The 11,162-nt window shown below is 42.0% G+C and overlaps 1 pseudogene; it reads right to left on the bottom strand.

Moving 5' to 3' along the window:
• Positions 1-213: 213 nt before the first annotated feature.
• On the bottom strand, positions 214-2,795 carry LOC148213677 (olfactory receptor 13H1-like; annotated as a pseudogene).
• Positions 2,796-11,162: the final 8,367 nt, after the last annotated feature.

Genomic DNA, 11,162 nt, shown 5'->3' with positions numbered 1-11,162 from the left:
ATAGTATACTATGTGAACCGAGCTATTGTGTTTTGTTAACTTGGGTTTGTCCTTTGCATATTATGTGAACCCAGGCAGTAGGCTTGATGTGTTCTGTTAAATGCAGCAGGAGCTGAAGCTACCCTGTAATGTGCAAGCAGTTCCATTTGAGGGTCTTACCAGTGATTTTCAGCAATAAGAACGTACATGGTATATGGTGAGCACATCTATATGTTACATTAACATTTTTCTTTCAAAGAGCTTCCAAAAGCCCCTTGAGATCCGTGTTCCTCAGGCTGTAGTTCAGAGTATTGTTGAAGGCCTTCACGGCCGGCATGCGATGGCTGGTGTGGGTCTTCTGGGCTGTGTGGCCGTGTTCTGGAAGTTTTGTTTCCTAACGTGGGTCTCCCTGTTCACCAAGGTACCAGTGAGGGACACCCTGGCACTCATCAAACAGATCTTCCCAGAAGACATCACAGCTTTATTTCAACAGTGCCTAACAACCAGTTACTTCCTATGGGACAATGAGTACTACGAACAGATTGACGCTGTCACCATTGGAAGCCCCTGAGCCCAGTCGTAGCAAATTTCTACATGGAACATTTCGAAAAATGGGCTTTAGAAACCACACCCGTTACCCCAACAGTCTGGTTCCGATTTGTGGATGACACCTTCGCAATTTGGAGTCAGGATGAAGAAGACCTAGAGAAGTTCCTGAACCACCTAAACAGCGTCCACCCCAATATACAATTCACCATGGAAAAAGAAGTGGATGGCCAACTTCCATTTCTAGACACATTGGTCATACGCAAACCAGACCTCAAATTAGGACACAAAGTCTACAGAAAACCCACCCACACAGACCGGTACCTACACAAAAACTCCAACCACCACCCATGTCAGAAAAGAGACATTATCAAAACCCTCATGGATCGTGCCAATCGGATCTGCGAAACCCAATTCTTAAACTTTGAACTTAACTACCTAAATTGGGTCCTACAAGCGAATGGCTACTCAAGAATGAAATAAAAAGAGCCATGTTTTCTTCAAACCAAGAAAACAACATGCGACTGAAGAAGAAAAACAGCCACCCACCAACAAAGTGTTTCTGCCCTACATCAAAGGGGTCACAGACCGCATGGGAAAACTGATAGAAAAACACAATTTCCAAACAATCTTCAGACCCACCAGAAAAGTACAAGAAGTGCTAAAATCAGCAAAAGACAAAAGGGATCCCCTCACCGCCGCAGGAGTATACCGCATACCATGCAGTTGCGGGCAAGTATACATCGGGACCACAAAATGCAGCATCCATACCAGGATAAAGAACACGAAAGACACTGCAGACTACAGCAGCCAGAAAAATCTGCAGTAGCTGAACATGCTCTCAAGCACACTGCACACAAAATCGTTTTTGAAAACACAGAGATACTGGACAACACCAACAGCCACTATACCAGGTTATACCGGGAAGCCATTGAGATTCACAAACACCAGCACAGTTTCAATAAAAAAGAGGAGAGTCTAAGAATCAACAAAACCTGGCTACCAATCCTGAAAAATACAGCCTGCAAAAGGACAACGAACTCAGCTCAACCACCAGGACGTGTGAACAGTTCACACAATGAACTTGCTAATCACCCCCAGCAGCCCCTTGTTAGCAATTCAATAGAAGAAAAAACCCTGCCTAATCCCCAGGAAGATACACACAGATTCTGACACCAAAACAAGCAGCCACTCAGTAACCCAAGCCCCCCTCCAGTCCCCCCTTCCCCCCCCTCAGATCTCTATAAATACCCACAAAAGGGCCACATCACCCTGGGCACAGAGAGAACTGCTCCTGTCTGTGCTCCTGCACTCTGAAGATGCTGGTCACAGGTGCTGGCGAAACGTTAGGAAACAAAACTTCCAGAACACGGCCACACAGCCTGGAAGACCCACACCAGCCACAATGTAGATCAGAGGATTGAGCGTGGGGTCAGAGCCCCATATGTTAAGGATATGACCTTGTCCTTTTCAGAAATGGATTTCCCTTCCGGTCTCAAGTACATGATCATGAGTGTTCCATAAAAGACACTGGCCACAGCAAGCTGAGAACTACAGGTGGAGAAGGCTTTTCTGCGCCCACAGGTAGAGCTTATCGCAGTATAGCCAGGCCTATCCGACCGTATGTCACAGCTATGAAGCCAAAGGGGGACTAGCACAAAGAGGCTGGAAATATGCATGAAGAGCTCACCAACTGTTGGAGCAAGCCAGTTTGAGTAAAGATTGCAGCTCACATCCAAAATGGTTGATGATGCGATAGCCACAGAAGTCAGTGGGTTGCAAGAGCACATTGTTCAGGGTCATCATCAGGGCAAGGGCCGCTGATGTGGGTATCAGATAAATGCATAATCTCCAACTCATGATCTGTGTGTAGTATAAAGGCTGGCATATAGCTGCCAAGCGATCATATGCCATGATAGCCAAGACAAGGCACTCTGCTACAGCCAGAAATAGAGCAAAGGTACATTTGGGCCAAACATCTGGAGTAAGGAATTGTGGGTCTGTAGATGAAGCAGTTGACCAAGATCTCAGGAAGTGCATTGTTGGTAAGAATAAAGTCTATGGCGGAAAAGGACACAAATGAAGAAATACATGGGGGTATGAAGCTGTGGGTCCACAATGCTCAAAATGATGATCAGTCCATTGCCAAGAAAGCAACCGAGATACACCACCGAGAGGAAGCAAAACAGAATAATCTGAGCTCTGGGATATTCTGATAGTCCAGTTAAGATGAACTCAGTCATCAGTGACTCATTTGAAGTTCCTATCATGTTCTCTCCCATTCCCTCCTGCAGGCAAGGAAGAATAGTATGAATACTGACTACATACTAGGGAGAGATGTAATGCTTTCACCGTAAATGTTTATATTGCCAAAGTTACACAGAAAAAGGACTGTCACATCCCTATGAAGACTGCTTTGCACATCATGCTAAGACAGAATTTGTTTTATGCATGACTTATTGAATACATTGGCTAGATTCCTGCATGGGTGGATTCACACACTGCATTGAGGAATAATTTTCTTTGCAAACTGCAGTGATTGCATAAAATCCTAAAACAAAACTAAATAAGCTACATTCTGTGTTAGCCAGATCTCCAAATTCAATCCCCGATTGAAGCTGGAGAAGTCTCTTTCCAAAAATAATGAAAGCAGCAAGCTGGAGGCCGTAGGTCCATTCCCACCCCCACTAGGTCAGGAGAAACCCTCGTCTGCCAGTTACTGAAACAGAACCAAAACGTCCTGAGTCAACTCATGAGAAGCAATGCCGTAACACTCAGATAATTCTCAATGCAAAGTGGGGCCGTTGCTGGTCTCCAGGACCCCATCCTTTCCTCTTTGGGTCTGAAAGAGGGAAAGAAAAGGGGTGGCACGCAAGGTAAATCATAGGTTTGTTGCAGGGCACAGTGTTGTTACTGAACATGAGGCCCCTCTCTTAAGGCCTCAGCCTTAGCCTTCATTTGCTGGGCATTGTCATGTTACAAACACTGCATTGATTTTTTTATTTTCTTATAATACTACTTCAGGAAAATTGTTAGTTACACAATGATCATCATTTCACTTCATGGTATCAGTTAATTCTTTGGAAGGGTAGAAGAGATGGCAGGAAATTATCTTTCTACAGTATTCAGAATAGAAAATAGGGCAATGCTTTTATTGGAAAAGCCACAAATATTAGCAGTCTGTTCTCGAACTGTCCAGAACATTTGTTTGTGCAATACTAGATTTCCAAGAGGGAGGTTATAAGGCAAATTCTTGGGCTCCTCCCTGGGCTGTCATTTCCCAGAAAAGATGGAGATTGAGAGTGGAGGTTTATTCAAGACTAAATGTCATGAAAAGAAAACCATCCTTGGAATGGAAGATAAAGAGAGAAGTGATTCTAGCAAGGATTCCAGCCTTGTCAGAAAGATAGGCATTGGAAGACACAGGAGACAATACAGTTCATTACAGCTGCAGTTGCATTCTCATTCCATTTCTTTGCCTTCCCTTTAATTAAAATGTACATCTTGACTTCCCTTTTCTGTCCCCTTCTTTTCTTTTTGAATTAGCCTCAGGTAGTCTCCTTTCTTCAGATGGATAAGTCATTTCCTTGATTTCTTTCCCAGGTTCTTTTTTCTCATTTAGTGGCAGAAAAGAAGCAAATTCCCATAATTTCAAATGACACAGTCCTCCTGTGTCTGTAGATGTGTGCGCACTCCCCCCCACAGAGCAGGTATGATGTTTTGCCAACCACAGATTGAGATCACCTCACAGCAACTGCATATGATTGTCACCAGGCACAGCTGCTTCTAAAGACATGGCTTCAAAATCGCCTCTCTGGATCAAGGTCTCAGTCAACTATTATTTTTTATAGTCACAGAGAACTGCCAACCCACTTAAGTTACCCTCCATATTAGTCTTTTTATCTCTAAAGTTTTGCTTACCCAGTGCTCTTCCAGTGATGAACTGTCAACAGATCTTTTTTAAGAATACGTTTTCCAAAGTAATTGTGAACAGCAAAAAGCAAAGTGGGAAAAGATGGTGCTAGGGCATATTTGCTCTCCAAGAAACTGGAAATTTGATGTAATTCAGTTCTAGCATCCTAAAAACCTCATCCACTCATTTGGTAATCTTCATATCATGTACTTTTGCTAAGGTCCGTGTTTCTGACTGTGAGTTTTGTCACCTCTGAGTAACAGCTTGAGAAGAAAAACCATCACTTGAAGGGAAAAAAGCAGGAGAAGGATAGTATGTTAGGCCTGTTCTTTTCTCTGGCACAAAAAATAGCACTGCAGGTTCCTTGCAGTAAAAGAGGTTTTTTCATTCTCTTCTTTTCCCCAGTGGTTGATAAATGGCATTACCACTGGAGGAAGGCCAAGATAAAATACCAGGGAGAGGTCTTTAATTAAATTTCAAGGGAATTTCCTACCCATTAACAGTTGAAACTCAAAAAAATAAATTATTTCATTATTTAAGTTGAAGGGTGCCATCTTTTTCCAGAAAGGCAGCTTTACAGCAGAATCAGCTAAGTGTTTTAGCTTCTCAGACACTAACAACCTTGATAGCATAAAATGGCTGTGGAAACCCGTGTTCTGGTGTCCTTCACAACTAGAGATAATCCAAGGGCAGCAGAATAGTTTAGGGTTCAGGTAGAAGGGTCCCTAAAGGGTCCCATAAGAAAATGGCAGGATCAATGGAAGGTACCAAATTCCTCACATAGAACCCTTCATTTCAGACCCTCTCTCCGATGCCCATCAATGTACCCTACTTTGCCTGTATGCAGAGTCTGGAGGTGGGATAAGAGAGGAAACATCAGCTCCAGAACAGAGCGCTTAAAGTGAGCTTCTGGTGAGGATTGTGGTGAACTAGACGTCCCCAAAGGAGCAGTGACAGCAATGCAGTGGAGATTGGTGGCCAGATCAGCAGAGTTTGGGTGGCACAAGTCTTTCTGTACAAAGGAGAAATTATGAGCTTCCCTCATTTGCACCCTGGACAGCCGCTCCTCATGAGTAGACTGCAGGAACTGAGGGTTTTGCAGTAAGCTCATGAAGTGAGTGGCTGGGAATTCAGGGGTTTCCATCTAAGCTCAGAGCCTGTAATATGGACACAAAGTTCAGCCACCTCATTTCTTAATCACTTTTGGATGTAATTAATTTATAGTTAGAGAGAAATATTCTAAGTGGTGGGATAAGACTCCACTTCGTGAGTTATAAATCTTTTGGGATTACAAAGGAATAAAGAAAGAAAAGGGTTTTAGGGACTTATATAGTCTTGGCAAAAAGCTTAACAAGGAGCTGATCTAAGAAAGTTTAAAATGGATAATGGAGACAGTTATTTTGAAAGATTATTTTTTGGTGAAAGTGCTTTTGAATAAATTGGAATTAAATTAGAAAAATGAACCAGACCTTCATGGGATGTTTTCTGTTTACTACTGAAGAGTGCAGAAAATTGGCGGATTTTGCAAAAGAAAAGGTAAAGGTAATATGACCCAGACTGATGGTGATTATAGCTATGGAGATGTAGCTATGGAGATGTGGACTGTGATGTTGATTGGAAGTATGGAGTGTCATAGAGACAAAAGTATTAAAGTCACAGAAAGACAAACCAACACACACACACACACACACACACACATACACAATAGATGGGGGAAAGTTTGCACTTTCCTTTTTGGATTAGTATTATAATGACAACCAGAAAAGTGGCAAGAACAGAGGTGAGGAGAAGACCATTAGAGCAACCTGCAAAGAAAGGAATTACACTGGATTTGCTTCAGAAAATGTTTCAGGAATTGGGTAATAAACTGGCAGAATCACTTGATTCTAAACTAAGTCACTTGATACCAAATTGACAGCTTTTGAAAAAAGAATGGATGAAAGGCAGACTACCTTGAGCTGTGGGTTATGAAATTCCCGAGCTTTGGGTGTGTCACTCTCCAGAGACAGATGGCGATGAAGGAACTTGCCTTTTTCTGCTTCATCATCTTTACAGTTGAGGCAAGGAAGTTTTCTAAATGTCAGTTATCTTACAAACTGAAGCACCTTGAAACAGATAGCTCCAAAAGGTATCAGTGTAAGTTTTGTTTGAAGTAGATGCAGAGTATACTTTCAAGTACAACGTTTAACGTAGGGCCACTCTGAGCATGTGTGTAACGATCTGTCACTTTTGATTCCCAGCGAAAGAAGATCTCCTTGAAACTGATATGGATTCAAAGAAAAGCTCATTTACTGAGAAGTAGTGTACAGGTCCAAAGCATTGCTCAGAACAGCCCGCGTAGACCAAAAAGCTTCTTTTACCCATTTCTCAGTGCACCCCCCTTGTCTCTTCACCCCTTGCTCTCACAGTCCTCTCATAGTCGCCCGTTGGTACGGCCTTGAGCATTCCTGAGAATCCGATAACAGCCCATCTGCCTCTAACGGCTCTAACCGCTCATCTTCCCAGCATGGCTCCTCCCCCGCTTTTCTTTCTTTAGTGGCAGAAATGAAGCAAGCTAGCTAGGAAGTCGGCTAATTGACTGCAGGGATTCTGACAATATGTGTGCAGGGGGTGGGAGAGTGGAGTGATTGAGTTCTTTCAGCTTCTAATTTTTAGATGTAATGTGTGCTAGTTTACGGTGGGAGGGTTTTTTGTTGTTGTTGTTGTTCAGTCATTAAGTCCTGTCTGACTCTTTGTGACCCCATGAACCATATCGTGCCAGGCCTTCCTGTGCTCCACTGTCTCCTGGACTTTGTTCAGTTTCATGCTCATTGCTTCAGTGATGCTATCTAACCATCTCATCCTCTGCTGTCCCCTTCTCCCTTTGCCTTCCATCTTTCCCAGCATCAGGGTCTTTTCCAAAGAGTCCTCTCTTCGCTTTAGGTGGCCAAAGTATCTGAGCTTGAGCTTCAATATCAATCCTTCCAATGAGCAATTTCCTCATTCCCAAAAATGGGTGGATTTTGTGTATTTGGGTGTGTCTTAAGAACTGTTTGTCTGGTTCAGAGCCCTTCCAGCTTTCCACTGCTGGCAGCCAAGAAATAAAGATTATCTATTTAAATTGTTTGAATTGGCTTCAAGTGCATTCGTCTATTGGGCTTTTTTATATTGATCCTTAATCAAATGTGTAATTTCAATACTTGGACTTTCATTTTATCGTTCCAGTATGTTCCCAAGGAGAACGATATTTGTCTAGCAAGATAAGAGGAGTCAAGACTTGGGGCTGAAGATTAACCATTACTTAGTCTTTATGAACACTAAGCCATGCTCTTGTTTCAGCCGTCAGCAGCCCTGTCTCCTGCCCCAGGGCTGCATCAGGAATGTATCTTCCTACTTGAACTGTTTTTTTTTTTAAAAGAAATTAGTTTGCACTCTTCCTGGTTAGTATAGTCAATGGCAGCATTTAACAGAGTTGGGCCAACAATTTGGCCTCAGATAATCACAAGGCAAGTGGAATATATTGTGCCCTTCTGGAGAAAAAGAATCAAGAATCGCTGTTGAGTTTCTCTGGGCCTTCAGTGAAATCCAGGCAGGATGGCCATTTCGCTTCCCTTTGTGTGCCTGATCGATCAGTTGCCCATCCAGGCTGCAGGAATTGTTTTTTTTTTTTTACTACCATCCTAGGTGCACGATCTTAGCTTTCTTATGATTAATTTGCAATAAGTGATCCTTACAGAAGTAGGAGAGTGCTCTCATGGTCCTTCTTAGTCCTACAGTCTCATGGTCTATCATATCATACTGTTTGCCAATTTCAAAGGGATTACATTCTTTTTATTAAACACCCCACTATTGCGCTGGCAGAATAAGTGAATAATGTCAGGACGTACTGTTGCTTCAGATTGCACTACATCTGAGAAATGCCCTGCTATATTGCATCTTACCCTCAGTCTAGGGTTGGTATGAAGTGCATATAAGAGGGTGAGAAGCCATCAGTCAATTGCTGAAGATTTAAGTTTGTGCTAAAGGGAAGGGCCAGCTGTAGGCTAAGGCCAAGTAGGCACTGGACTCGGATGCCCAAGCTTAGGGGGCGCCAACGCCGCTCCTCTTTCCAAAAACAAAGGCTATTCGAAAGACGCAACTCTTTGTATCGGCAAGAAGTGGCGCCGTCACTCAATGTGGCCTGGGGGAGCCAGCACTGCTCAAGGGTTCCCTGGACATTGAATCACAGGTCTGCTTAAAGTCTATGGTGAAAGTGAATAAAGGGATCTTAGACGGCTGAGTATATTTTTCAATCGGGGGGAGGGTAACAGGTGCTGGCCTAGCACACAGCAGGGTCTCAATACTACCTGTTCATTGGCTAGAAGGATCTAGCCAAAGTTTCCAGCAAATACATCTGGCATGGATTTTACTAACTGTACTAAGAAGACACTCTGGGCAGTAAGTGCAGTTATTTAGGAAAAGTGTGTTCAGTGTTTATGTTGATTCAGATTGTGTACATTCAGCCAGGCCATCAAGCAAATGGGAATAAATCCCAGAGTTTGGATCCAAGGTTGTTCTCCCACCTTGCTTGTGCAGGGCTTCCAACAATCAGGGAGATGAACTCTTTGGCTCATGGCTTCTATGACACGCGCCTGTGTCATGTCTCTGTTCTCTGTCCCACTCGGCATTTGTGGGTACCACGTAGAAGTGGAAATTTGGTACCGAAAAACTCAAATTCTTATCCACATTTCTGAAAAGAAAAATGGAGTAGATGAAGGGCCTTTCTTTTTTTTTTAAATGTAATCTATTAAGAGTTCTTACTTCAGTAAAGGACAAATATAAAAATATATAAAGAAAAGAAAGAGAGAAAAAGAAAGAAAAAAGTGCAGAAAGCATAACAGTGAAAGAAAGAGAGATAATTAAGGAAACAAGAAGCAGAAAAAATAAGCGACTTCATACCTTCTTTTCAACAGTTCTAAACAAACTCATTGCACTTCCTCCCTCTTACAAAAACACTTTCAGCCCCTTTTTCAATCCTTTTTCAATTGTCAAATCCAGAAATCATAATGTTCTTTTTTCCATTTTCAGCAAAAAGTCCATAAAAGGTTTCCAGTCTTTTATAAAAGTACTTATTGTTTTGTCCCTGACCAAACAGGACTGTTTTGTCAGTTCTGCCATTTTGACCATCCATTCCTCCATTGGGGGTGTTTTAGTATTTCTCCATCATCGTACGTATAATCATCTTGCTGCAGTTACCATATATAAAATCAATCTTCCATGAGTCTTTTCTAATTGGCTATCCTTAAGTCCCCATAAAAAGAGTGCTGATTTCTTCTTAATATTAATCTTTAAAATGCTTTGTATCATATGTATTTGTATCCATTTTTTTCCCTTTTTCGCAAGTGCACCATGCATCCCTTCATGTTTGTCACATGTCCAACATTGACTAGAAATACCTTTATACATTTTAGATAATTTCTCTGGTGTCATATACCAACGATACATCATTGTATAAAAATTCTCTTTTAAATTAAAACACAATGTGAATTTCACCCCACTTAACCACATCCTCTCCCATTGATCAATCTGTATATTATAACCAAATTTTTAGACCATTTTATCATGCAATCCTTAACTTGTTCCTCTTCCATTTCAAATCTCAACAAAGGTTAATATATTTTTTTGCAATCACATGTTCATCATTTGTACATAGTGCATGTTCAAATTCTGTCTTACGTTGTTCCATTTCCATTAACTTTTTATCTACATAAAATCTTTCTCTTAATTGTGCATATGAAACCATTGAACACTAAACCCCTCTGCAGTCAATTGTTCTCTTGACTTCATCTTAAGTTCTCCATCATCTGTATTACTAGAGCTTGATAAATTAACCATTTCTCTTTGCCTGCTGTTTCTTTTCTACAAAATGCTTCCTATGCTGAGGCCAGTAAAGGTATTTTCAGACTCAAATAAACTTTAGGTCTCCCAGGGAGGAATGTCTATGGGATCCCCTGCCCATATTTCAACAGTGTAAAAAATATCTAGAACAAAGTCTTTTATAAAAAAAAAAAAAGAAGGGGTAGGAGGAGGAGGAGGAAACTGAGTTGAAGTCTCAGTATTTGATGTGGGATTTGTTTATTTATTTATAAATTCTGTTCCTATGAACACAACTTACAAAGGTGAAAACAAAACAGTAGCAATTTAAAACCACATAGAAGTTTCCATGGAAGGGGTGCGAGACACACAAACATTCATAACAATGATTCAAATTCAGAAGTAGAGTGGGATGACATCCTGGCCCAGTGACTGAGGAAACAGCCAGCTTACCAAGGCTCTTGTACAAGACAGCAGGGCCGGGACTGTATGGATCTCGGGGGAATGACGCCCGCTTCCTGGGTGCCACAAGATGCTACTGTTGAGTAGATGGCAGCTGAAACGTGCCAATCCTCTTAGATCTGACGAGAGAGACAGACAAAACTGGACATGAGGTAGTCCTGCAAGTGTCTAGGCCTCTGACCATGTAGGGCTTTTGTAGATAAAAACCTGCACCTGGAATTCCCCCAGGAGCCAAGCAGCAACTAATGCCACGTGTAGCGTAGCTGGCATATGCCCATCCCTGCTTCTTCTGCCCCCTTTTGGACTAGCTGGGGCTTCTGAGTAGTCTTCAAGGGCAGCTCTATGTAGAGTTCACTGCAGTGACCCATCCCATGAATAAGTTACAGAATCCAGTTACAGAATTCAGCAGTTTTGTCAGAATGAACATTGT

This window comes from Python bivittatus, unplaced genomic scaffold (genome assembly GCF_059951505.1).
Source record: "Python bivittatus isolate LINGU-HERP-01145 unplaced genomic scaffold, Pbiv_v1 ctg000920_np1212, whole genome shotgun sequence".
Lineage (NCBI taxonomy): Eukaryota > Metazoa > Chordata > Lepidosauria > Squamata > Pythonidae > Python > Python bivittatus.
This window is presented reverse-complemented; position numbering and strand designations above follow the sequence as displayed.